This window comes from Sus scrofa, chromosome 4 (assembly GCF_054392235.1).
Source record: "Sus scrofa isolate SSC_HxYL_T2T_F1_AM1 chromosome 4, Sscrofa_HxYL_maternal_Yorkshire_Landrace_v2.0, whole genome shotgun sequence".
Classification (NCBI taxonomy): Eukaryota; Metazoa; Chordata; class Mammalia; order Artiodactyla; family Suidae; genus Sus; species Sus scrofa.
The window spans coordinates 132,101,618-132,124,860 of NC_139386.1; the positions used below are offsets into that span (position 1 = coordinate 132,101,618).

At 49.0% G+C, this 23,243-nt stretch overlaps 1 protein-coding gene across 16 annotated transcripts in view; it reads right to left on the reverse strand.

The window, feature by feature from the left end:
- LRRC8D (leucine rich repeat containing 8 VRAC subunit D) overlaps positions 1 to 23,243 on the reverse strand; it is a 115,958-nt gene that overhangs the window by 8,486 nt on the left and 84,229 nt on the right. The window lies entirely within an intron of this gene.

A 23,243-nucleotide genomic window follows, 5' to 3' on the forward strand; every position in this document is an offset into this window, starting at 1 on the left:
TGAGGGGTTCCTTTCCCATGTGAGGGAAGTTTTCGGCTATTATCTCTTGGAATATTTTTTCTGTCCCCTTCTCTCTCTCTTCTCCCTCTGGCACCCCTATAATACAGATGTTGGTGCATTTCACGTTGTCCCAGAGTTCTCTGAGACTCTCTTCATTTGTTTTCAATCTTCTTTCTCTTTTCTGTTCTGCATCCATAATTTCCACTAATCTGTCCTCCACCTCGCTTATTCGTTCTTCTGCCTCCTGTATTCTGCTGTTAGCTGCTTCTAGTGAATTTTTTATTTCAGTTATTGTATTTTGCATCTCCTCTTGTTTAAGTTTTATATCTTATATCTCTTTGCTCAGTGTTTCCTGTAAGGTATCCATCTTTGCCTCCAGTTTATTTCCAATGTCTTGCATCATCTTCAGCATCAACAGTCTAAAGTCCTTTTCCTGGAGGCTGAGAATCTCATCATTTAGCTGATTTTCTGGGTTTTTTCTTTTTCCCTCATCTGAGTTATAGTTCTCTGTCTTTTCATTTTTGTAGGTTTTTGGTGTGGTGACCTTTTTACAGATAATAGAGTTGTAGCTTCTCTTACTTCTGCCCCCCTTGTGGCTGAAGTTGGTGTGGGGGCTTGCTGTAGGCTTCCTGATGGGAGGGGCTGATGCCTGCCCACTGGTAGGTGGAGCTGATTCTAATCCCTCTGGTGGGTGGAGCTTTGTCTCTGGATGGGATTAGAGGGGGGTCTTTAGGCAGCCTGTTTACTGAGGGGCGGGGCTGTGATCCCACCTGGATTGTTGTTGGGTGTGGGGCTTCTCAGTGCTGACTGATGGGTGGGGCCAGATTTTCCCAGAATGGCCCCCTCCAGAGAAAGGCAGCTGCTGGATATTCCCGAGAGCTTTGCCTTCAATGTCCTTCCCTTATGACAAGCCACATTCACCCCTATTTTCCCAGGATGTCCTCCAAGAACTGCAGTCAGGTTTGACCCAGATTCCCACAGAGACTTTGCTTTGCCCTGGGACCCAGTGCACGTGAAAATCTATGTATGCCTTTTAAGAATGGGGTCTCCGTTTCCCCCTGTTCCCTGGAGCTCCTGTGCACAAGCCCCACTGGCCTTCAAGGCCAGATGCTCCAGGGGGTCTTTCTCCCAGTGCCAGATCCCCGCACGTGGGAGTTTGATGTGGGGCTCAGAACTCTCACTCCTGTAGGTGAGCCTCTGTGAACCAGTTAGTTTCCAGTCTGTAGGGCTACCCACCCGGGAGGTATGGGGTTGCTTATATCATGTAATTGCCCCTCCTACCTCTTGATGTGTCTTCCTCTTTGTCTTCTGGTGTAGGATATCTTTTTTAAGGTTGCCAGTTCACTTGGTTGCAGACTGCTCAGCATTTAGTTGTGAATTTTCTTGTTTTTAGGAGAGAAGTTGAGCTCCAGTCCTTCTATTCGCCATCTTAATCCCATCTCCTCATGATGCTGGGAAAGAGGCCCTAAACCATCAAAAGCTATTTCCAATGTCCAGCTGGGAGCTCTGAGTGGCGCAGACGCAGGCGCAGGCGTGGGCTTGTCTGCGGTATGGCTGCAGGGCGCAGGCTGGGTTGCCCATTATACCTTTTAGGGAAGATGGGAAAGGCAGCCCAGTTTGACTCCTCACTGCATTTTCTTTAGGTCAATATGAAAATGAATTGAGTTGCCACTGTGGCTCAGTGGAAACGAACCTGACTAGTATCCATGAGGATTGGGGTTCCATCCCTGGCCTCACTCAGTGGGTTAAGGATCCAAAATTGTCACAAGCTGGTAGGTTGAGGACTCAGCTCCGATCTGGCATTGCTGTGGCTGTGGCATAGGTCAGCAACCCCAGCTAGGACTGGACCCCTAGCCTGGGAACCTCCATATGCTGCACCTAGGGCCCTAAAGCAAAACAAACAAAAAAAAGTTGTTATTTATAAATAAACAATAGCCAAACAGTGGGGTAGCCGTAAAGCTAAGGCAAAAATATCAGGGGTAACAGTATGAGGACAAAACCAAGTACTTTGAACCTGTACAAAGATAATCCAGAAATAGCATAATTTATGCCCATGTGATCTAGAGTCATCTTCTACTGAGATAATCATTTAAAACAGAGCCCAATTCTTAACCAGTTGGGAGCATGATGGATAAGAGCGTGGCGGACGCAGTGAGCCTGCCTGAGACTTCATCCCGCCTCCGCCTCTTGGCAATTCATCTGTGAAATGGGAGCACAAACAACGCCTCCCATCACTCGCTGAGTCACCTTGGGCCTTTGTTTTCCTATCCATGGGATGGATAGAGCATCCCTGTGACTAGATACACAAATCGCCCAGAGTGATGCTGAGCACACAGTAGGCATGCTGGCCGGATGTTCCATCCCGAGCACTGGCCCCAGCCGTCCAAAAATGGGGAAGGTGGGAGCCCCAAGGGAACCCCAGGCTTGAAATGTGGTGGCCACAGAGAGGAAAAATGACCACAAAGGCTTTGGGGGTGAAAATACAATTAACGAAGAAAAAAAAGAAAAGAAGATGGAGAAAACGAAGATCAGGATGGTTGACTTCAAGAGAATAGATAGAAAACGGGTCAAATACTGCAGTGATAAAGGACAACAAAAACTCAGAAAAACCATTCTTGGCCTTTGACAACATAATCTGTGATAGCGGAATTCTCATCACCATTAGAAGCTCTCTTAGGGCTGACTGGACTCCCCCAAAGCGTTAGCCTTTTAGAGGAGTACAAACAAAGCCTTCTTTTAGAATTAGTCCTGACAAATTGCTGCACTTGGCAGAATATTACTTCTGTCCTCCTTCAAAGGAATGGTTTATTCATATTCAACGGACTTGATGTTGCTTCTGAGGACTTAGCAACTTTGCGTAGCTCTTGGAAAAATTACAAGTGATCTTTAGAAAAGCAGGTCTGCCAGGATGTTTAACTGGAAGCCTTTCGCTGGCAAAGATGTCCAGGGAATTCATGCTCTTTTCCTTTCCCCCAATTAGAACCAACGCACAGAGTTTGAACGGAGAGCCACAGTCATGATGCTCTAATTTATAACATTTCCGCCGTTATAAAGAATGAGTGCAACTGCAACACAGAGTCACAAGTGAGCAGTCCACAGTCTGTAGAAATCCCTAAACCTTTTTGTATTGGGAAGGTACATAATTACTTTACCAACACAGAAATCGCTTTAATTAAAATCAGCATACTTCATAATTCAGTATGCTATGACGTATTTTAGATGAGCTTCTTTGAAGATTACATTGAGATCTCCGACCTTGGAGATTTTTGGCTATTTACTTTCTGCTAAGCATGCATCTACTTAACTCTGAAAAAGTGGCCCAGAATAACATTGCTAATAAAAAAAATCTGTTACATACTCAAGTGCCAAAGGGGCCAATGCATTTGTTCAAGTATCTGCTTGCTTTCGTCTTTTTTAGGGCCACGCCAGCGGCACATGGAGGTTCCCAGGCTATGGGTGGCACTGGAGCTGTAGCCACCAGCCTACGCCACAGCCACAGGCACACGGGATCCGAGCCGGGTCTGGGACCTACACCACAGCTCATGGCAACACCCGATTCTTAACCCACTGAGTGTGGCCAGAGATTGAACCTGTGTCCTCAGGGATGCTAGTGAGATTCATTTCCGCTGAGCCATGATGGGAGCTCCAGTATCTGCTTTCTAATGGCAGAGATCACTAGAGGTGCTTCCCAGCTTGGTTCACACTGCAGCCCACAAAGAAGAAGACGTTTTTACATGCCTTTGGGTAAACCCAAGGCAGGAAACACAACCAGACCCGAGGCTTTCCGCTCTGCCCAAACGAAGTGATGTTTCAGCCCTCTGGTACCCATTCCTAGGACATCTGCTGGGAATTCCAGACTAAAGTATCAGAGATTGGATGTCAGCTAAGGTGCACATTCTTCAGTGACTGCGCGTATCCTCCTGAGGTGTGGTCCTTTCTGGAGTGATTCAACACCATCCTCCTTGCTTTCTCTCAAGAGCCCCCAGGGTAAAAACAGATCATTACAATCGAGAGCCAATGTGCTCATCTGTATAGTTTCCCAGGCAATCGTTAGAACTCATCATTAGACAGTGCCTCCTGTCTGGCTGATAGCCTGAGGTAGAGGCTGCTAATGGCAGGATTGAGAGTGGCTGTTTAATCGCTCATCAGTTCATTCTCAAACACCATAGCTGTGCTGGGCATTAGGGATTTGTAGTTGAAGAGAACTTACCTTGCCTGTCAGAGAAGACTTCAGGAAACCTCTGCTGTCATGAAGCCATCAAGTTCATGCCATTTACACTTCCAACAAATATTTGGTTTGGGTAATGCGATCAGTATCAAGAACATATACATATGGAGCAAGATAGACACAGTCCCTGTGTTTCCAGAGTTTAAAGATCTGTCCATGCCTACCTGAAGGATTCTGGAAAAGCCGAAGCATGAACCACTGCACCATTCTGCCCAGAACTATTTAGGCTAAACAGCCCTAATCGGAAATGACATCAAAGTAAGACTATGACTCTCAGGAAAACTGCGACAGCCGAGACCAGCAACATGCAACGAACATAAACATGAAGTTCACCTTATGAAATGGACAAGTTCTGATAGTGACAAATACTACACAAGCTGAGACGCCAGGGTAAGACATAACCGGAGCGCTCCCAGAAAAGCCAGGAGTTGTCACTCTAAGGATAAGCCACACGGACTGGACATGTCTGATATCACAGGAGGTGGATGTAGAAACACGTCTACATGGTTTTTTAGGCAAAAAATCTGGAGACACATCCTATCCTAGATGTTTCACGCCAGAGTCAATTCAAGGTCACCCATGTCTCAGGCTGGTCTTCACCACTCCCTGAATGGGAGCTGACCATCTACCACAGTAGCATGTTCCACAGTGCAATTCCTTCCTACTAAGAAATCTAGAATCCAGGAGCTCCCGTTGTGACGCAGTGGTTAATGAATCCGACTAGGAACCATGAGGTTGCAGGTTCGATCCCTGGCCTTGCTCAGTGGGTTAAGGACCCGGCGTTGCCGTGAGCTGTGGTGAAGGTTGCAGCCGCGGCTCGGATCCCGCGTTGCTGTGGCTATGGCGTAGGCTGGTGGCTACAGCTCCAATTGGACCCCTAGCCTGGGAACCTCCATATGCCGTGGGTGTGGCCCAAGAAATGGCAAAAAGACAAAAAAAGAAAAAAGAAAAAGAAAGAAATCTAGAATCCAAAAAAAGAAAAGGAAGAGGAGGAAATACACACAGAGACACAAACCATCTAAAGAACATTTCTCATACTTTCTGCCATTCGGATTTCGGGAGAAAATGATGATATCTGTACTGAATTAAGTGGGAACAGTGCTGAGCGGTGCCCTGCACGGTGGGCTGAGGTTCTGCATTTCGGCAAACAGCAACTTACGCTGGCACCTGCGTGCCATGCCACACCAGCCGAGAAACTGACCCAAATTATGCAGCTCGTTGATGCGTGATGTTTATTTACGCATCTGAGAGCGAAGCCCGGCAGGGTGGAAGGCAGACAATGGCAGGATGGAAGATAACGCCAGAGAAAGGGAATCTGTCAACCTCAGCTTTCAGAAAACGTTCTGAAGATGGTGATAAAAGGCTACCTGAAGTTATAGTGACTGCGCAAACATAAACACGGAGACGAAAAATCGCAGAGGGAAATTCCAGGCTCCAGGCATTACTCTGTGTATATGCTCATGTATCAGAGGCCAACAACCACAAATGCATCAGGTCAGGCTAAGAGCTAGAAAACTGCCCCTTCTATTTAAATTTATATTTTTTGGTATTGATTTATTCATTTATGGCTGCACCCGCGGCATATGGAGGTTCCCAGGCTAGGGGTCTCATCGGAGCTGCAGCTGCAGGCCGACACCACAGCCACAGCAACAAGGGATCCAAGCCACATCTGCAACCTACACCACAGCTCACGGCAACACCGGATCCTTAACCCACTGAATGAGGCCAGGGATTGAACCCACAACCTCATGGTTCCTAGTTGGACTCCTTTCCACTGTGCCATGACGGGCACTCTGAAACTGCCCTTTTTAAGTATATCCTTCACCCTGGATAACACACCTTTTTTTTTGGACGGGGAAGGAAAAAAAGCAAAAAGTGCTGAATCCTATTACCCACATACTGCAACTGCTGAAACCTTCCAGAGGAGGTCCAGGTCAGGTTTTTAAAAAAACATTCATTTTCTCCTAGTCTGGCTTTTGAATCAACATAGTTCTTTGTTCTTGTGATGAAGACGACTAACTACCTCCCAGAACTCATTCGACCTGGCAACCACTTGGTAACAGACACTCAGCTTAGCTGGGTGTTCTGCTAACTAGAGACCTATTTGCCACCAGCGATGGCTGTGTGACTAAGATGGGCAAGTAGGACGTGAGAAGATGTAACTGTTCACTTTTTGGTAACCTCCAGGTGACAGGTGACTTGACGCATCCATCCTTTTTCCTGCTGGCCAGAAAACAGGGAAGCAGGCACAACCTCAGAAACCATGTGTTCAAGAACCGGCCCTCAGCTGCGGTTACATAGGAAGGATTTCTATCTCTCCCTCCTTGCCCCGCATCTGTGCCACGGGGAAGTTCCCGGGCCAGGGACTGAACTTGTATCACAGCAGTGACCCGAGCGGCCACAGTCACAACACGGATCCCCAATCGGCTGCACCACCAGGGAACTCCCAGGAAACATCCATCTTATTTGCTTGGTGTCTCTGTTACAGCCATTTAGCAGGTACCATAATTACTAAAATTTCAAATTCCTAAATGATGCCTCTTGGATGTCCTTTGACTAGAGGAAGGGAATGAGAAAGTTTTACTGGTCAAGATGAGTTCCAGGTAAATTCAATTTTTCATACTGAAGGGCTAGAATTGGCATAATTTAAGAAGCGGTATCCAGCAGTCAGTAGACTTGCATCTCAAGAGAAGGATCTGAGGTCAAATTACATTTGATGACTCATCAGTACGTGGAAGATGAGCCTCCCCAAAGAGAAACCACATGGGAGAAAAAAAAGGTCAAAGCATCCTGGGGATTGCGAACATTTAGCGGACAGGCGGAAAAGGAGCACGCAAACACTGTCCTGCCAACCAGAGAAGGCACACACTTCGGGAACAGAGTGGAAGCTGCATCCCTTACGTCACGCTAGTCCATGCGGGAACGGAAATGCCACTGGACCTGCAGCTGTGAGTCCCCTGAGACCACAGCCCATGCTCTCCGTGAAGATGCCTGGTCCACGGGGACGGGCAATGCGCTAAGTGGGCTGGGGACCGTTCCCTTCTCCAAAGGGAGAAGGACAAAAGCCTGGGCAGCAGCAAGAAGGCGAGGCGGCTTTGATGGAAGGGTGTATTTTTTTCTTTTTTTCCAGGATGAAAAGGCGTAAGGAGTTAGAAGGTAAAAACAGAGGTATTACAGAGATGCTTCTCACATGTCTGTTTCGTATTTTGAGCATGAAGTCAAATTGCCAGCCGTCAACCCACATGTCCTAGGGGCTCTAACCCAAGGAGGCAGCATACTGTTATGACCCCCTAAAGGTAAAAAGATGGAAGGATTCACAATTCCATGGCCATGCATAGACACAGTTTGGATATCGTGTTTGCTTTTCCCTCGGGTGAGGGAGCTGCTGAGCAGAAACCTTGCTACCCCTCATATTACTTATCCAGTGGTAAAACTTTAAAAGCTCCTTTTGCGGGGAGGGTGGGGGGGAGTCGAAGGGAAAAAAAAAAAAAAAGAGAGAGGCCTTGCAAAAATAATTCCACACCTCATACAACTCTGAAAAGAAAACACAGCGCAGGGACCCATGACTGAGGAGCTCTGTGGACGTTCAAGACACCCGGACAGTGCCAGTTTTCTCACCCACTGAAAACTCCCTTTGAAGGTCCAGCATTCAGAGGACTCAAGTCAGATTATATGGAAAGCAAGAAGGTGGGAAGAGAACTATTTATTATCCCTAAGGAGAGGGTGAGGGACCGAACACGGCTTCATTTCTTCTCGCTTCCCCGGCCGGAGGGGAAAGGAGGTGAGAGGAGAAGGGACGCGTGCTGGGTGGCCGTCTTTGGTGGCAACCTTGGGCTGTGTCTCATCCCGCCACCACACGGGAGACGAGAACACCGCCCCTCCTGAGGGACCCGGCGCTGATCGTGAGCTCAGGAAGCTGTCACATCCTCTCCCAGCAGGAGGACGGCGGCCCTGGCTTTACTGAGAAAAACGCTGAAGTTTAGAAAGTCCGACCAAGGCGGTGCAGTCTGTCCACCAGGGTCCAGGCCCAGATGGGACTGGCCCTGCCAAGCCCATCCCTGCCCCGTCAGCTTGCGTTAAATTAGAGACTGGCTCAGATGAGATTAAATCCCCCCCCCACATTTACAAGTTATTAAAGTTATTAGTGGAGGAGACAGGGGTTACAGGCTGCCTCGGGACACAAGGAGCAAAGTCTAAAGAGTGACCTTGCAATTTACACCCCCGCGCCACTCAGTAAGCGGTCACCTAACATCTCTAGCATCCCCTCGGGGTGGAGAAGCACTTGCAGGGACTCCGACTCATCGGATCTTTACTACTAACGACAAAAAGACAAAGAAATCGTGTCAGCTTCATTTTTTGAGCTGAGGAACGGGCAACAAGGACCCGGCAGAGCAGGGTTAGAGCTGGAGGACTCCACAGCATCAGGTGTACGCGCTCAGGCCTCGCAAGAGCTCAACGGTCTCGTCTGTACTTATTTTCACGAGGAGACGGTAGCAAAGGCAGACTGAATATCCAGGATAAGCTCGTCTTCAAATTCTTATGACGATGTCCTTTTTATTCTGAATTCCTTTAATATAAACTGTGACCATAATTCTAGAAGTCACGTGGCCAGCCAATTCCTAAATGCGACATGTAGAAATTACCCACTGTGAATACGGTGCTGCCATAGCTATGATTTCAGGACTGCTAAGGAGGAGGCTAAGGGCTTAAATCAGAGGTCACCTTTTATTTTATTTATTAATTTTTTTATGGCTGCTACTGTGGCATATGGAAGTTCCTGGGTCAGGGACTGAATCTTAGCAGCAGCTGCAACCTACACCATAGCAATACCAGATCCTATAACCCACTGCACTGAGCTGGGGATTGAACCTGTGCCTCCACAGTGACCTCAGCCGCTGCAGTCAGATTCTTAACCCACTGCACCACAGCAGGAACTCCTCACTCCTATTTTAGAGATGAACTCCCAGAGGTAAGTTCACCTCTTTCTTTTCAGGGCCACACCTGTGGCATGTGGAGGTTCTCAGGCTAGGAGTCCAATCAGAACTGCAGCTGCTGGCCTACACCACAGCCACAAGCAACATGGGATCCAAGCTGCACCTGCAACCTACACCACAGCTTGCAGCAACGCCGGCTCCTTAACTCATGGAGCGAGGCCAGGGATCAAACCTGCATCGTTATAGACACTAGTTGGGTTTGTTACGGCTGAGCCAACAAACAGGACCTCCCCAGAGGTAATAGTTTTAATTAATGAGGGGACTGGCCTTACTTACTATATACTTATAATTGTACTTTGCCACATAAATTTCCTTTAATGCTTCTGAAAAGAGGCACCATTGGCCCTCCCATACACGTTCTCTTTCTCTTAAATTAGGCATTAAAAAAAATCGGTATTAGAGAAAGTATTTCTACCTACGACTTTAACTTATGGAGCCACTGGTTACACAAGCCAACCCACCAAGTTGCATCCTGGTCATCTAACCTAATGGTGACTTTCCATGAACCATGGCATGTCAGGAGGTAGTGTTTTTCTTAAATGATCCAGGTCTTTATCCACTAGAAACAACCACGGGCAGAAGAAAAAGCAGACCTGACCTGCACGACACAACAGAGGTAGTAATTCCACTGACGGGAATTAAGTCTCCTCTAAATTAGACTGCCATCAATCTCACAGTAAAATCCGTCTTAATTGGCTTTCTTTCTGCTATTGTTGAAAAACAGAGAGTGAGCCAGGCCGGGCAGCATCATGGGAATTTCACACACACACACACACACACACACACACACACACACACCCTTTAAAGCCCAAGTGAGTACAGAGGGTTTTTGAGGAAATACAAACAAGGAACAGGCTGAGGGTATTTTCCACTGGTTTAAAAATAAAGCATTCTACCCTTCAAAAAAAAAAATCACTCTCAGAATGACAGGACCAGGAAGCAGCAGCTGGCTGTATCATCCTTCATTTCCTGCGAGTGGCAGGGAGGAAGGACCTGTGGAGACAAAGCCACGGCAGGCTCAGCCTCCTGCTGCTGGACCCGCACGCCCCTCGCCGCTGCCCTAGCCCGGCAGCCACTTGAGCGCCCCCCGCTCACTGTTCTCATAAAGCCCTCTGCGCCCAGGCCTGCATCGTGAGAAAGCGAAACGTGGGATGGAATTTTGATGCACGGATGTCACAGTCCCGGTCCCGCAAGAGCCGGGCTCTCATCTCCCCAGGGCTCGGCCCCAGGGGCTCCACCGCGGACCTCCTGCTGGGGGCTCCGATGTGTATGGAAATACCTTGTAAATCCCACGTACATCGTAGCAGACTAGGGGAACGCAGTCTACATCCTTGTGGAAGGGGCTCCCGAGCTTTCCCAGTTATTACTGTCTCGTTTCACCCTCAAGACGGCAACGCGAGGACAGGCATCGGCCTCATCAGCAACACTACGACTACTGCTTTACAAGTGAGCTCCGTCTAGAGAAAGATAATAGGAAAACTGGGTCCTTAAGCCAGCATCCAGGTCATCTGAGAACATTTCTGGAAGCACATGGGGGATAAGCACTGGATGGGGAGTCACGAAAGCCGTCCCACTGCAGGTCTGCTTCCCTGGGCAAGTCCCTTTGCCTCTCCAGGCAACATGATTCAGCCATTTGTCACCAGGCTGGTGGGAGACAAAAATAAATTAGATCCAGCTCCAGCATGTGAAGAACTCACTTGGAGGCATGGGTGGGGGATAGAAAGAAGTAATGTATAAACAGATTAATTACAAAATACTATTTGCTTAAAATATAGAGGATGAATAAAGGGCTTCGGGATCACCAAGCAGGAAATGACTAACTTTGCCTGGGGGACTCGTGGAAGAATTCCTCTCATTTACAAACTGGGAAAAGAATCAGACTACATATGTCATCAATGTCCCTTCTGTGGCTAAAACTCTGAGAAAACGAGGCTTCAAGAGGCTGTCGGCAATATTAACACACAACTCCCCTTCGCATCCATTCAGAGCCAATACATCACTGAAGTTAATTTAGAAATCTTAAGTGCTAGATAACTGTATTCCTGACAATGCTGAAAAATAAGACTGTTCAGAACATCAAACACAAATCCTACTTGTATGTCTACAGACGCTTGTGGGAGCTGGGTCTACACTGAGTCCACACGGCAGCCATGATGAAACTAGATCCTACAGCCAGGCTGTCTGAGTTAAGCCCTAGTTAAGCAGCTGTGCTACTAGCTGTTACCTGGTGTCCTCACCTATGGAATGAGAGTGCTGGTAGGGATAACGCGCTGGGAGGAGGAGGAGGCGGGGGAAGGATGCTGGTGGTGATACGGCTGCCGGGGACCATGGTGACGGCGGTGATGATGGAGCTGATGTTGCCACATCCTCATTGTTTTGAGGAGTAGATGAGCTAATATACACAAGTACTTAGAATGGTTCTTGGAACAAAGTCAGGGCTCCTTGAGCTAGCTGCTGGGGTGAGCTGCAAAAGCGTAATAACCAGCATTTTTGAATTCCGCCTCTAAATACGCTCTAAGATCCTCTCTCAAGCCTGAAAGTTTCCCATTTGGTCTTGATCCACAATTTGCATTTTTAGAACTGTATGGAAAGGTCAATGAATTGATGAAATGTAGCTTGTCTGCTTCAGAAATACACTTAAGCAGAATCTTAGAGAATGTGATACACGAAGCATGCTTTGTGAATGATGTCTTGGAAATTACAGAAAAGCCAAAATAAAGCCCATATTCCCATGACGTTTCTTTTTTCCCCATTGCTTGTTTATTATTTCTTTCTTTATTCCTACACCCATGGCACATGGAGGGTCCCAGGCCAGGGATCAAACCTGCGCCACAGCAGCAACCCAAGCCGCCATAGTGACAATGCCAGATCCCCAACCCACTGGGCCACAAGGAAACTCCCTATTTTTATATTTACAATGTAGTCCATACTACTTTAAAATCATAAGCAACTGAGGTAACATTAAAGATGCAAATTTAGCTACTCACTGAAAAATATAAGCTTTTAAATAACAAAGTTATCTTTATTTTTCTCATTAAATTCACAGAGAATTTCAGGAAATTTCTTGAGTTTAAGAGTATTTTATAGCTAATATGCAGTAACCGTCAGGTGAAGTGGATTTTATCCAGATGCATTTAAACTTTCATAAATCAAACTTGATGTTTTAATTGGCAGCATTAGCAACACTCACCAGACCAAAAGATTCTGCCTTTAATATTTAATATATTAAACATCATTCATCCACTGGATCTCATCCAATATCAATACTTACTAACTCTTGAGGCTTGTGGTTTTTATCTTAGTCAGTAATGCTTAGGGTCAGGCCTTAAAATTAATCATTAAAACTGCTGTTGCAAAAAATGTTCATTAGAACCCCAAAAGAATAAAGAGAGAGGCAGAATATTTATCCTATTCTTACTATGTGCTGAAAAGAAGAGGCTAATTTTTCTCAATACAAAACAGGTTTGCTCTGTTATAACATATTCATTGCAGATGAAGCAAAATAATTCAAGCTATAATTTTTTGAGATGCGAGTATGTGCCAGGCACACTGGGGGGTGGGGATTTTACAAAGACTATTTCCTTTCATTAATACAACTCCTTGAGACAAATGATTTCCCTCATTTTACAGATGGAAAAAAAAGAGTTTAGAAATATTAGGTAACATCCTCATAAATTCACAGAGCTAAAAACTGATGGACTAGGAGGCAGAACTAAACACACATGCTACACATGTGCACACACACATGCACGCACACACACACACACACACAATTTTGCAGGTTGCCCAATCATTTTAGAGAAATAGAAGAAGGCATTCAAAATGATTCTTGATGAGGGTATTAGTCTATTGAATTCTGCTAATCAGGAACTGCAAATGATGTAATAAACTTCTAAGTGATTTTTAGACACATGGTCAAAAATTTAGAAATAAACTTTACAGGCACAGAAATGTAAGGCACCCCTAAAGGTCAAAAGGCCACACTAACGCTAACCAATCCTTAGAGCTAATTAAAAACAAAAAGAAGTGGTACTTTCATAATTTTACAGAAATGGTTTATTTAAGATAAGATTCAAATATATGTGCCATTTATTAAGTGCCTGGAATAGCTGGTGCAATGATTTATAAAAATCAAAGCTCCCAGATTACTTGAGGGCCCCGGAACAATTCCAATTAGCAAGTTTCCAGACTGCCCTGCCTTTTACTGTTTTTGTAATAAAATACTAAAATAATGTAGCTCATTCATGTAGCAGGAGCGCTGTTACTTTAGACTCATACAAACACTTAATTTTTCTAAGACAGCTTTATGATAAACGTGACTCTAAAAACAACAGGTTGTTCCAGAAGAAACTAGATTCAAAGTTGATCCCGTTTTCCCCAAACAACGATTTCTTTGGGAACCTCAGGTTCCATTTCTAGAAGAAACTGTCAAGTTGTCGTGGCAGTCCAGTCTGACGCTGACCAGCTCCTGAATCCCAGCAATGGCACGAAAATCTCTAGGTCTCCAGGTCTTATCTGTAAACTGCGAGGGCTGTGTTTGGATTGTCTCGTCCTACCTGATGTAAAAATCTAAGATTCAGTGCACCCTTAAAATCCAAACTCAATTGTATCCCGGTGGCCTAGTGGTTAAGGACTTGGCATTGTCACTGCTGTGGTTTGGGTCACTGCTGTGGCTCAGGTTGGATCCCCAGCCTGGGAACTTCCACATGCCGCCTGAGTGCAGCCAAGAAGACACCCTCAAAAAAACCCAAACCAAACCAAAATCCAAACTCAATCACACCCTTCAGGGACAGCCATTGCCCCCCACCTGCCCCCCAGGGCAGAGTGAGCCACTCAGAGGAACTGAGACCCCACTACTGTGTGGGCAGTCATCGGGGTAAAACCATTAGGATAGGATTATTTGTTTACTCAATTGACTGTAAGTTATTCCAGAGGAGAGATGCTGTCTTATGGATCTTTGTATATTTGTCATCTAACAGATCCCAATTGCCTGGCATACAAAACACAGGCAACAAGTGTTTTTAGAATAAATTCCTCCAAGCACCCTATCAAGCATTCACTGGTACTTCCTTCGTTTGCACTGAGACCAGCTCCTCGAGATACACCAAAGTTCCCTCCTGTAAATTATTTGTAATTTAGAAACAGGATAATCATACAAGGAATCACATAATGAATCATATTCATATAATGAATAATAATATAAGTGTAGGGCATTTTAACTCCTAAGTTTGAGCTCCACAGGAAAAACCTCCTCTTGGCACTGAAGATTTCTAAGGTCTCTGATGCTTTAACGTTCTGTGACCTCCATGTCTGGGGCATGAATCTGTATTTTTAAATGATTTTAACTACTGGGGGAAGAAAGTGACCTCGAAAGGGAAAAGACTGGATCAGGGGCAGAAGAGGCTAAAACGCTTGCAGATAAGCCAAAGAACAACATTCAGGAAAGGCTGTGACCGAAACATTTCAGGGGCTGGTGTAAGATTAAGAGGGAGGTTACATCAGGCCAGGGCAGGGAAAAGAAAAGAAGGAAAGATACATGTGTTTTGGCCCGAGAGTGTTTAGCTTGCAAGTTCCAAGAGACAAGTTGCCGTAGTTCTCATCTGTTCCCTGGTATTCGTTTTTCTTGTTCACGCACAGCCCTGGTGATGTAGGAACAAATGGCAAAGAGGCTGCGGGCACTTGTGCAGAAAGGCTCTGGGGAAGACAGGAAGCTCGGCACCTGAGGGTGGCCCACGAGCCTCGTGGGACCCTCCGTGCTCCGAATGTGACAAGCACGGTCGTCCCTCTGCACGAGGAAACGCTGACAGGTCTGCACAGAGGCACTGGAGCTACCTGCCCTGTTGTGTTTCTCATAAAGCCCCATCTGAATCAAGATGAGCTGCGGCACGTATTATAAATCAGATGCCTGGGCTCCACTCCCCCCCACCCTGGCTCCAGGAGCCTCCAGGGATCTGCAAAAGAGTCAGGAGCAGTAAAGCGAACCAATGCAGCTGGGGAGCCTGGGCCAGCCGGGCTGGGTCCAGACGACTCAGCACGTCAGAGCCGTGACCCTCGTCTCCTGTTCCTGCCCAGTGGCCACAACAAACGCACACACACAGACAGGTCTTCAGAGCCCATGTGAGGCCAGCTGGGTGCCATCCGTGGGCAGGATTTTCTGCAGAAAGCCAGCCACACGTCCTAGGTGACAACCAGCTCCCCAAAGTTTGGCTGAGAACACCAACAGAGAAATCTTGGTCGACCTTAAATTCTGTCAAACGCTGTCCTTTAGAAAGGACACAGAAGGTGGGGAGAGGAGACGAGAGGGGCTGAGCAGGCCTGGGAGGTTCTGCTCAGCTCAGGACGACAAAGTCAACTCCAAAGCCAGGATATTCATCGTGGGAATAATAAAAGCAATGACTTCCCTTCGGCGACGGGAGTAACTTCTTGTTTCTGCTCTTCAGCAGCAGCAGTGCACTTGCTTCTGTCTGAGCCCAGTGTCACCATGCAGTGTCATCTGTATTGTGCTTGTATTTAGGGTAAAAGTCACCTTTGGGCTAAGTTATATACGCCACCAGATGTCTGGAAGGCAGTGCCATTTGGCACTTTATGGAGAGGACCTGTTCTGCTCATCCTTTTTTTTTGTCCTATAAGGCTTCATTTTTTTAAAAGCCTAAAAGTGGGGATTGAAAGAAGCCTCAGACGTTAGAAGGGGGCCGTGAAAGTGCCAGGGGCAAACGTGGCTGCTGCATGAAACGTGCGGTTAGCCCACACTGAAAGCTTCAGCAAAAGCTGGGAGAAGGGCAAAGAAGAGCATCTCGGGCTCGAGCACAGCTGTACAGACGCTGTACTTCCCTTCCCGGCTGCGCGTCCCGGGAGAGACAGGCCAGGCCCACCCAGGCCCCATCCGCCTGGGAAGACTCCACTGCAGGTGTTGCGAGAGACACTTGGTCACTGCCCCGCTGGAGAGGACCCGCCACCCCTCGAAGCAGACCTGGCCTCCCGCTCCTCCTCCGTCCTCTCCCTGGGATCTGCCCGCCTGCAGCAGGGCTGTACTTGGGACTCTTCTCCTGCTGGGGCCAGAGGAAGAGTGGGTAACTCTCTCTCCCTCCAGGATGACGTTTCAGAAGGCCCACTTGGCAGGCGCCCCAAAGCCGCATTCTCGGAAAAGCACTTGCAGTCATAAAGATGGCATTTTGCGGCCCATCCGCCTGGTCCTTGATCTCTCGCCACTGCTTTTTAATCCATGGAGGAAGGCTTATTTATGGACCCTGTCAAATCTCAGGAGTAGGCAGGCCTACTTCCTTGCATACCGCAGTTTTTAGCAACTATTTATTGAAGATATACGTGCAGACAAGTGGCGAGAGGGGACGGCAATACTCTGGCCTGATTTGTTCGTGGGTACGTGTGTGCCCACCCACCCCATCCCACCGAACCGCCGGGGAAGGTAGCCTGAAACACGGTAGCCGACTTCTGGTGAATTTTTAGAGGGGGACCACAACTCACCTAACATACACAGAAAACAGAGACAGCCCCACCCAAAACATTACTGATGACGTAGCCCATGGAAATAGGTTTCTGACCTAGGAGGGGTGTTAACCACCTGGAAAGTTCCTTCCACCTGCTTTGTAGGCTAAAGGCCAAAGGTGAGAACCTAAAATCCTTAGGATGAGTTCTTTGCTGAAATTACGCACAGGGCACCGTGAGACGCCGTCACAAGCCCTTCTCCATTTTTTGCAGCCGGATATTTTATGCATCACTCCTTTATAAAAGGGCTATTAAAAAACCTTCAGGGAGTTCCCGTCGTGGCGCAGTGCTTAACGAATATGACTAGGAACTATGAGGTTGAGGGTTCGATCCCTGGCCTTGCTCAGTGGGTTAAGGATCCGGCGTGGCCGTGAGCTGTGGTGTAGGTCGCAGACGCGGCTCGGATCCTGTGTTGCTGTGGCTCTGGCATGGGCTGGCCGCTACAGCTCCGGTTGGACCCCTAGCCTGGGAACCTCCATATGCCGCGGGTACGGCCCTAGAAAAGGCAAAAAGACCAAAATAAATAAATAAATAAATAAAAGAAAAAAACCTTCAGAATGAAGTGTTTCCAGATAAAAATCCATGTAGATTTCTTTGCCGGCACCTGAAAGAGTCAGCCCAGGGCAGGAACACAACCGCGAGGATCCTGGCGGCTAACAAACCATGTCATCCGTCACACGTGTCATCTCTTAAGTTCGTCCTCAGGCCATCCTGTGACGTAAGCGCTATCATCAACCTCAAAGAGCGGAGGAGACTGTGCCCGAGAGGCTCCGCTCCTTGCCCCAGCCTGCTCGGCTCATTAACACTGGCGGCACCAGGACTCGAACCTGGGGCCACGATGATAGAATCTAAGTGTTTGCATGAAGTCTTGATTGGAACTGGGATTCTAAGGGGTCCCCACCCTTCCCTGCAGTTTACAGAGACCGGCCACTGCAGGTGTGGCAGGCACAGCTCCAGGTAGCACAGGCCACGCTGGCTCACCAAGTTCAGAGTCCCCGTTTGTCCCCCCGCAGAGTCCTTTTAAGGAAAAAAAGGAGTGAAGAGAAGTTCATTTTCCTTCCCCCTTTCCCCTGGGCCTGGCCCACAAAGACACAGCCCCAGGAATCAGCCCAGTGCGCAGCCGGGATCTCTAATCGCCTTCTCTCATCTGTTAACTACAGATGCTCCGTTAACTCCAAAGAGAAGCTGAGGGTCCGACGTTCCTGCCTTCCCCGTGGTCAGAGGGTCACTGACAGCCACGAGGCACAGCTGAGGCTGGGGGCTCCTGAGAGGGCCACACCAAGGGTGAAAGGCCTTCGGTTCCAGGGAAGTAAGGGGGCGGTGGGGGGCGGGAGGCAAAGAGATCGGCCTAGAAAGATCCCTGTGGGGAAGTTTCATCCCGCCACCTCACTGGGCTTTAATTCTTCAGGCTCCACCTTCTCCGGTTTGTCCCTGCGGTAGTAAGAGCCACGGGCTCGAGTCCTGAGTGGCGGGAGGTGGGTGGGTCTCTGGCTGCACTGGGCATTTCATGACAGTTATTCTCAGGTGTGAGAACAGTGACGGCCTCTGGACCCTTCCAAGCCACTGGAACCATGACATAGAGTGACAAGTGCGTGTGAGATACCAGAGTCATAGAGAGAATCTTAAAAGCGTCCTTACGTGTTGGAAGAAATCCATTCAAAGCTAAATTTAAGGTGTCTGGGCTCAACCAGAAGCGTCACATTAGTCTTAAGGATTCCATTCAAGGGAAGCAGCTGACGGGAATGTTCATAAAATAAAGAGGCTCCTTTTGATGACCACAGCCAGGAACAGCAGCACACAGCCCCCGGCCCCCAAATCAACGCGGTAAAGAAGCAGAGGAAACAAGGTGCAACTTGCGGGAGGAAACCCGCCTTTTCGACCCGTCGACACCACCAGGAGCGGAAAAGACGCATCTCATTGCACGTGGCTGTGCTGGCCTGCCCAGGGCACCATCAGACACCTGACACCATCCTGTCCGGCGAATCCTGCCGTTTCAGTGGTGAGAACAGTGCACCTGACTGGAAATGACACCTGGCAATATGGTGCCGTGAACCTCACTGAACAGGCATCCCATCAGACAACTTTTATTTCGATCAAGTAGAAGGATGGAGAAAAGTGACTAAGAGACTTGAAAAGACGGCCTTACAGAGAAAAGACATTATCAAATATAGTTAAGAGGAAGCACTTTCTGGCATTTCTCGTTTGACAATCCGACGAGTTCCCGCAGTGGCACAATGGCATCAGCGGCGTCTCTGCAGCGCCAGGATGCAGGTTCGATCCCCAGGCCAGCGCAGGGGGTTAAAGGATCTGGCGTGGCTGCAGCTGTGGTGTAACTGCAGCTTAGGTCAAAACCGCAGCTCAGATCTGATCCCTGGCCAGGGACTCAATGTGCCCAGGTGGCCCCAAACCAACCAGCCAACAAACAAAACCCCCCAAAGCCAAACAAAACAAAACAAAACAACAATTCAAACCACTTTTGTCTTGATGGGAAGAAACTCAGAAGGAGTCCTCCCTGCTTTGTCCACGCGGTCCCCAGCCCCCAGACCGCCCAGCTCCTCCTCTGCACACCTCGTACGATGTCGCAGCTCAAGGCAGGCGCTCAGGGGTGACATGGCTAGGGTTAAAATCCTGGCTCTGCCATCTCCTCGCGCTGGGGCCTTCAAGCAGGTCCCTTCGCATCTCTGGCCCTCCCTTTTCTGCACCCGTAAGGCAGACAACAGCACTCAGAGGCTGTGATAAGGATTTAACACATCCACACACACGCTGCGGCGAGTGCGGTGCGTGGCGCACAAGCAGCACTCCACACATTTCACCGTGATGATGACGAGAGGAGGCCACGACACTGACGACACACGGGCTTGACCAGACTGCGGTGAAAATAAGGGACAGGGGCCGCACAGGGCAAGTGCAAGAGCCAGTCGCCCTCCTAAGCAACCAGAGTCTACTGGAAAAAGCCCTCTTGTTCCGCGGGCCCGCAGGACTCAGCTTGGCTGTTCTTTTCAGCGGCCACATGCAGCAGCTTATCTGAAGGGACAGACTCAAAGGAGCACAGCCAGGACAGGAGAGAGAGGGGGACAGGGACAGAGAGCCCGAGTCTGGGAGAAGCCAGTCTGGGGCAGTTCTGAGAAGGGGGAGCAGCCAACAGTCCACCCTCTGGGGATTTAGAATTTAGAAATAAAGTAACAGGCCCCTGAGATACCCGCATGGTGTCGGTTCAGTCAAACCCTCCACCCTCAGCCTTCAAGGTCCCTCCGGCAGGGAGCACCTTCCAGAAAGTGCTCTGCCCCTGCATTTCTACTGCATTCCTTCAAAAGCTTATGGGTACTTGCGGCATTTAAGCGCTCTGGAGACTAACTTATGTCTCCATTTGATGGGCAACTTTGGAAACGGGCACATATTTCTCTTGGTCCCAGGGCCGAACACCCGCTGTGGAGATGTGCAACCAGAAAGAAGGCACGAAATCGGAGGCTCCGGGCAAGGCGGTGCTAGATCCATATGCTCCTGCAGGAAAGCAGCACACAGGGCGAGCACAGACGGGAGGGCCCCCCGCAGAACAGGGTGCCTCCCCACCCACCCCCGAGGCTTTCGCACAAAGGCGGAGTCCAAGAAGCTCACAGCTGAAGAGCAAGGCTTCCGCCGGCCTAAGTACTGAAGAGGTCACGGAGCTTCTCCAAACGGCACTGCAAATCAACTACACCCTGATAAAAAAGAAACTTAAAGAAATGTTCATATTGTTTAGATAACAGTATGCTCTATATTGTTCAATAAATACAATAAAATTCTAATCTAAATGCCAGCACATCAAAAAAAAAAAAACATACAATAAGAATAAGGGGGAGTCCCTGTTGTGGCTCAACGGTAATGAACCCAACTAGTATCCTTGAGGACACGGGTTCAAACCCTGACCTCGCTCAGTGGCTTAAGGATCCGGCGTTGCTGTGAGCTGTGGGGTAGGTCGCAGATGTGGCTCAGATCCCACGTCGCTGTGGCTGTGGTGTAGGCCGGCAGCTGCAGCTCTGATTCAACCCCTGGCCTGGAAACTTCCATATACTGTGGGTGCAGTCCTAAAAAAATTAAAATAATAATAATAATAACGATGAATTCTAGCAAAAGTCTGCGATTTTCCCCGTGACCATTGCTTGGATGTTTTTTAAAGGAACAAATATCAAATTCTTTTAAAAACATGTTCTAGCGGTCCCTTTGCTTTGCAGGTGTCCTAAACACGTGTTTAGCCTGCCTATCTGGTAATCTAACCCTACTTGGGAACCAAAGGATTCCCTCCAGGTACAGAGAGGCCAGGGTGAAAGGCAGGGCCAGGCGGGGGCAGGCAGGTGGCGAGAGGAGAGAAAGGAGGCGGTGGGGCCCACAGCGGGGCCCGGGGGGGAGACCGGGCGGTGACGCACTTAGCGTCAAGGTCAGTGCCCTGGATCCCCGCCAGCGTAGATGTAGACAGCACCTCAGAGATGATCTAAGCCCAGCCTTCTCCTTCTACGGGCAGAAATGACCACCTCTTGATGATGACACGCTCAAGGCCAAGGCTGCTGGTTTGAGGCCAGGCCTGGGATCCGGGTCTCGTGGCTGCCTGCCGGGAGCTCCCTCGACGTGGCACATGTCTGCTCTGCACTCCCAGGGCCCGAGGATCAGGGATCCAGCCACAGCTCAGAACACAAGCAGCCGTGACAAAGCCCCTGCCATCACCCCGACCGCCCCAGCACCTGTTGACAGAGTCAACAGAAGAGGCAGGAGAGATTAGGCCCCTGGTCATCACATGCTTTTGATGAAGCCCTCTGGCCTTCCGATAGGACTCACTGGCCTAGACACGCAGGGGGACAGCCCGTTTCACAGCCAAGAGGAAGTCTGGCTGGATCGGGCGCAGGCTTGCCAATTCGTGGCATGAGAGCATCCCGCCAAGAGAACTGCCACCCTTCCCATGCTAGCGGGGCCTCTGCTTCGTGGCCCTGGCTCTTGCAGAAGAAAGGAAGTCACGGCTGGGGTAGCCGGCTCTGTGCTTCCTTGATTCCTAAGGGAGCACAACGGGGGAGGCCACAGGGTGAGGGTGAGACGCATAAGCTAACTGAGGCAGCTGCTTTGCGAGCACGTGGAGGGTCGGGGCTGCGGTTTTGCTGGCTGTAAAATCGGGGCAGATGCAGGAAATTGCTGTGAGGCTCTACAGAAGCTCCCGCTCAGGGCTCCGCGTGGTTTGGGGACCGCCTCCGGGTTTCACTGCAATTCAGACCTCCTGAGCTAGAAAGGCTTTCTTTACAAAAGCCAGCTCCTTCCTCTGCAAGAGACTTTCGGGTAAGGACCAGTGGGCGTCGGTGCCTACCCCCGGCCTTAAACTACACCACACCTGACCTGGACAACGCGTTCTTTGAGACGGCAGGGTTTGGGCGAGGAACGGAAATCCCTCAGCCTCATTCCTGTTCCACCTCCAAACACCTACACGACATCAGGCAAATGAAGAAGAGAACAGAGGAGGGTCCCTTTCACCTGCACCTCTTGCCTTTCCTCCTCTGAGTCCCCTTCCTATGCCCCCTCCTCAGTCACAGTCGCTTCTCCCAAAGGCCACCGAACCAAACACCCAGCTGCACTGGCATCACGGCATCCCTCTCCTGCTCTCACCTGCGAGCCTCTGCCCACCCTGCTTCCTCGTTCTCCCGTCCACCTAGTTCACCTCCACTTGGTCCTCCCTCCACCTGTGGGAAGCCTTTCCTGAAATCCCGACGCCAAGAACGCAGTCCTTCTAACCTTTGCCTGATGCTCCCCGAGGGTCCTGTGCATCTCTGCCCCTTAACAGTGACTTGGTTTTGAGCCCGTGTCCTCACTAAGCTGCAAGCTTCCCCGGGAACGAGTGCAGCACTTGGGACACAGCCAGAGCACAACAAATGTACGTTATAAGGCATGAGCACACACACGCTTCTCAAGTGGATTCTTAAAGGGACACTCAGGCAGGAGCTGTTCGTCTCATTTTACAGACAAGGCAAATGAGGCTCACGGAGGACTGAAGGCTCCCCAAGGCCGCCAGTTTTGATACTTTCTGGCTCCCAGGCTAGATTTTCACGGGACCACATGATAATCAGTAAACACTACACGTTCCATAAAGGAGATACAGAGAAAGCCCTCATGTTCCGACACGGGTGTATACGCCGTGACCCGAACAACTTTCGAAAGGACACACAAAAACTTTCCAATATGGGTAAAAATCACTGCCCTGAAAGCAGAAACTCTGATCAGACTTGGAGATGGAATTGACAGTCTTTTCTCAAGGGCCTTTCCACCCTCAAGCTCTGTAGAAATATCTGGTGGACGTGACATCAGATGTAAACAAAAGTTCCGCTGGTTAAAAGGTCACGAAACAAACTGTCTCTGGTTAAATTGGCAACCCTGCCTTGGACGTCTTGAAAGAGCTGGACATGGGACAGCGGCAGCTGCTGCCAAACTAGAAATGAATCGGATGCGGCTGATTCACCATCAGGACACAGAGAAGAAACAACGGGCAGGAACTGGGGGCGGCTGGC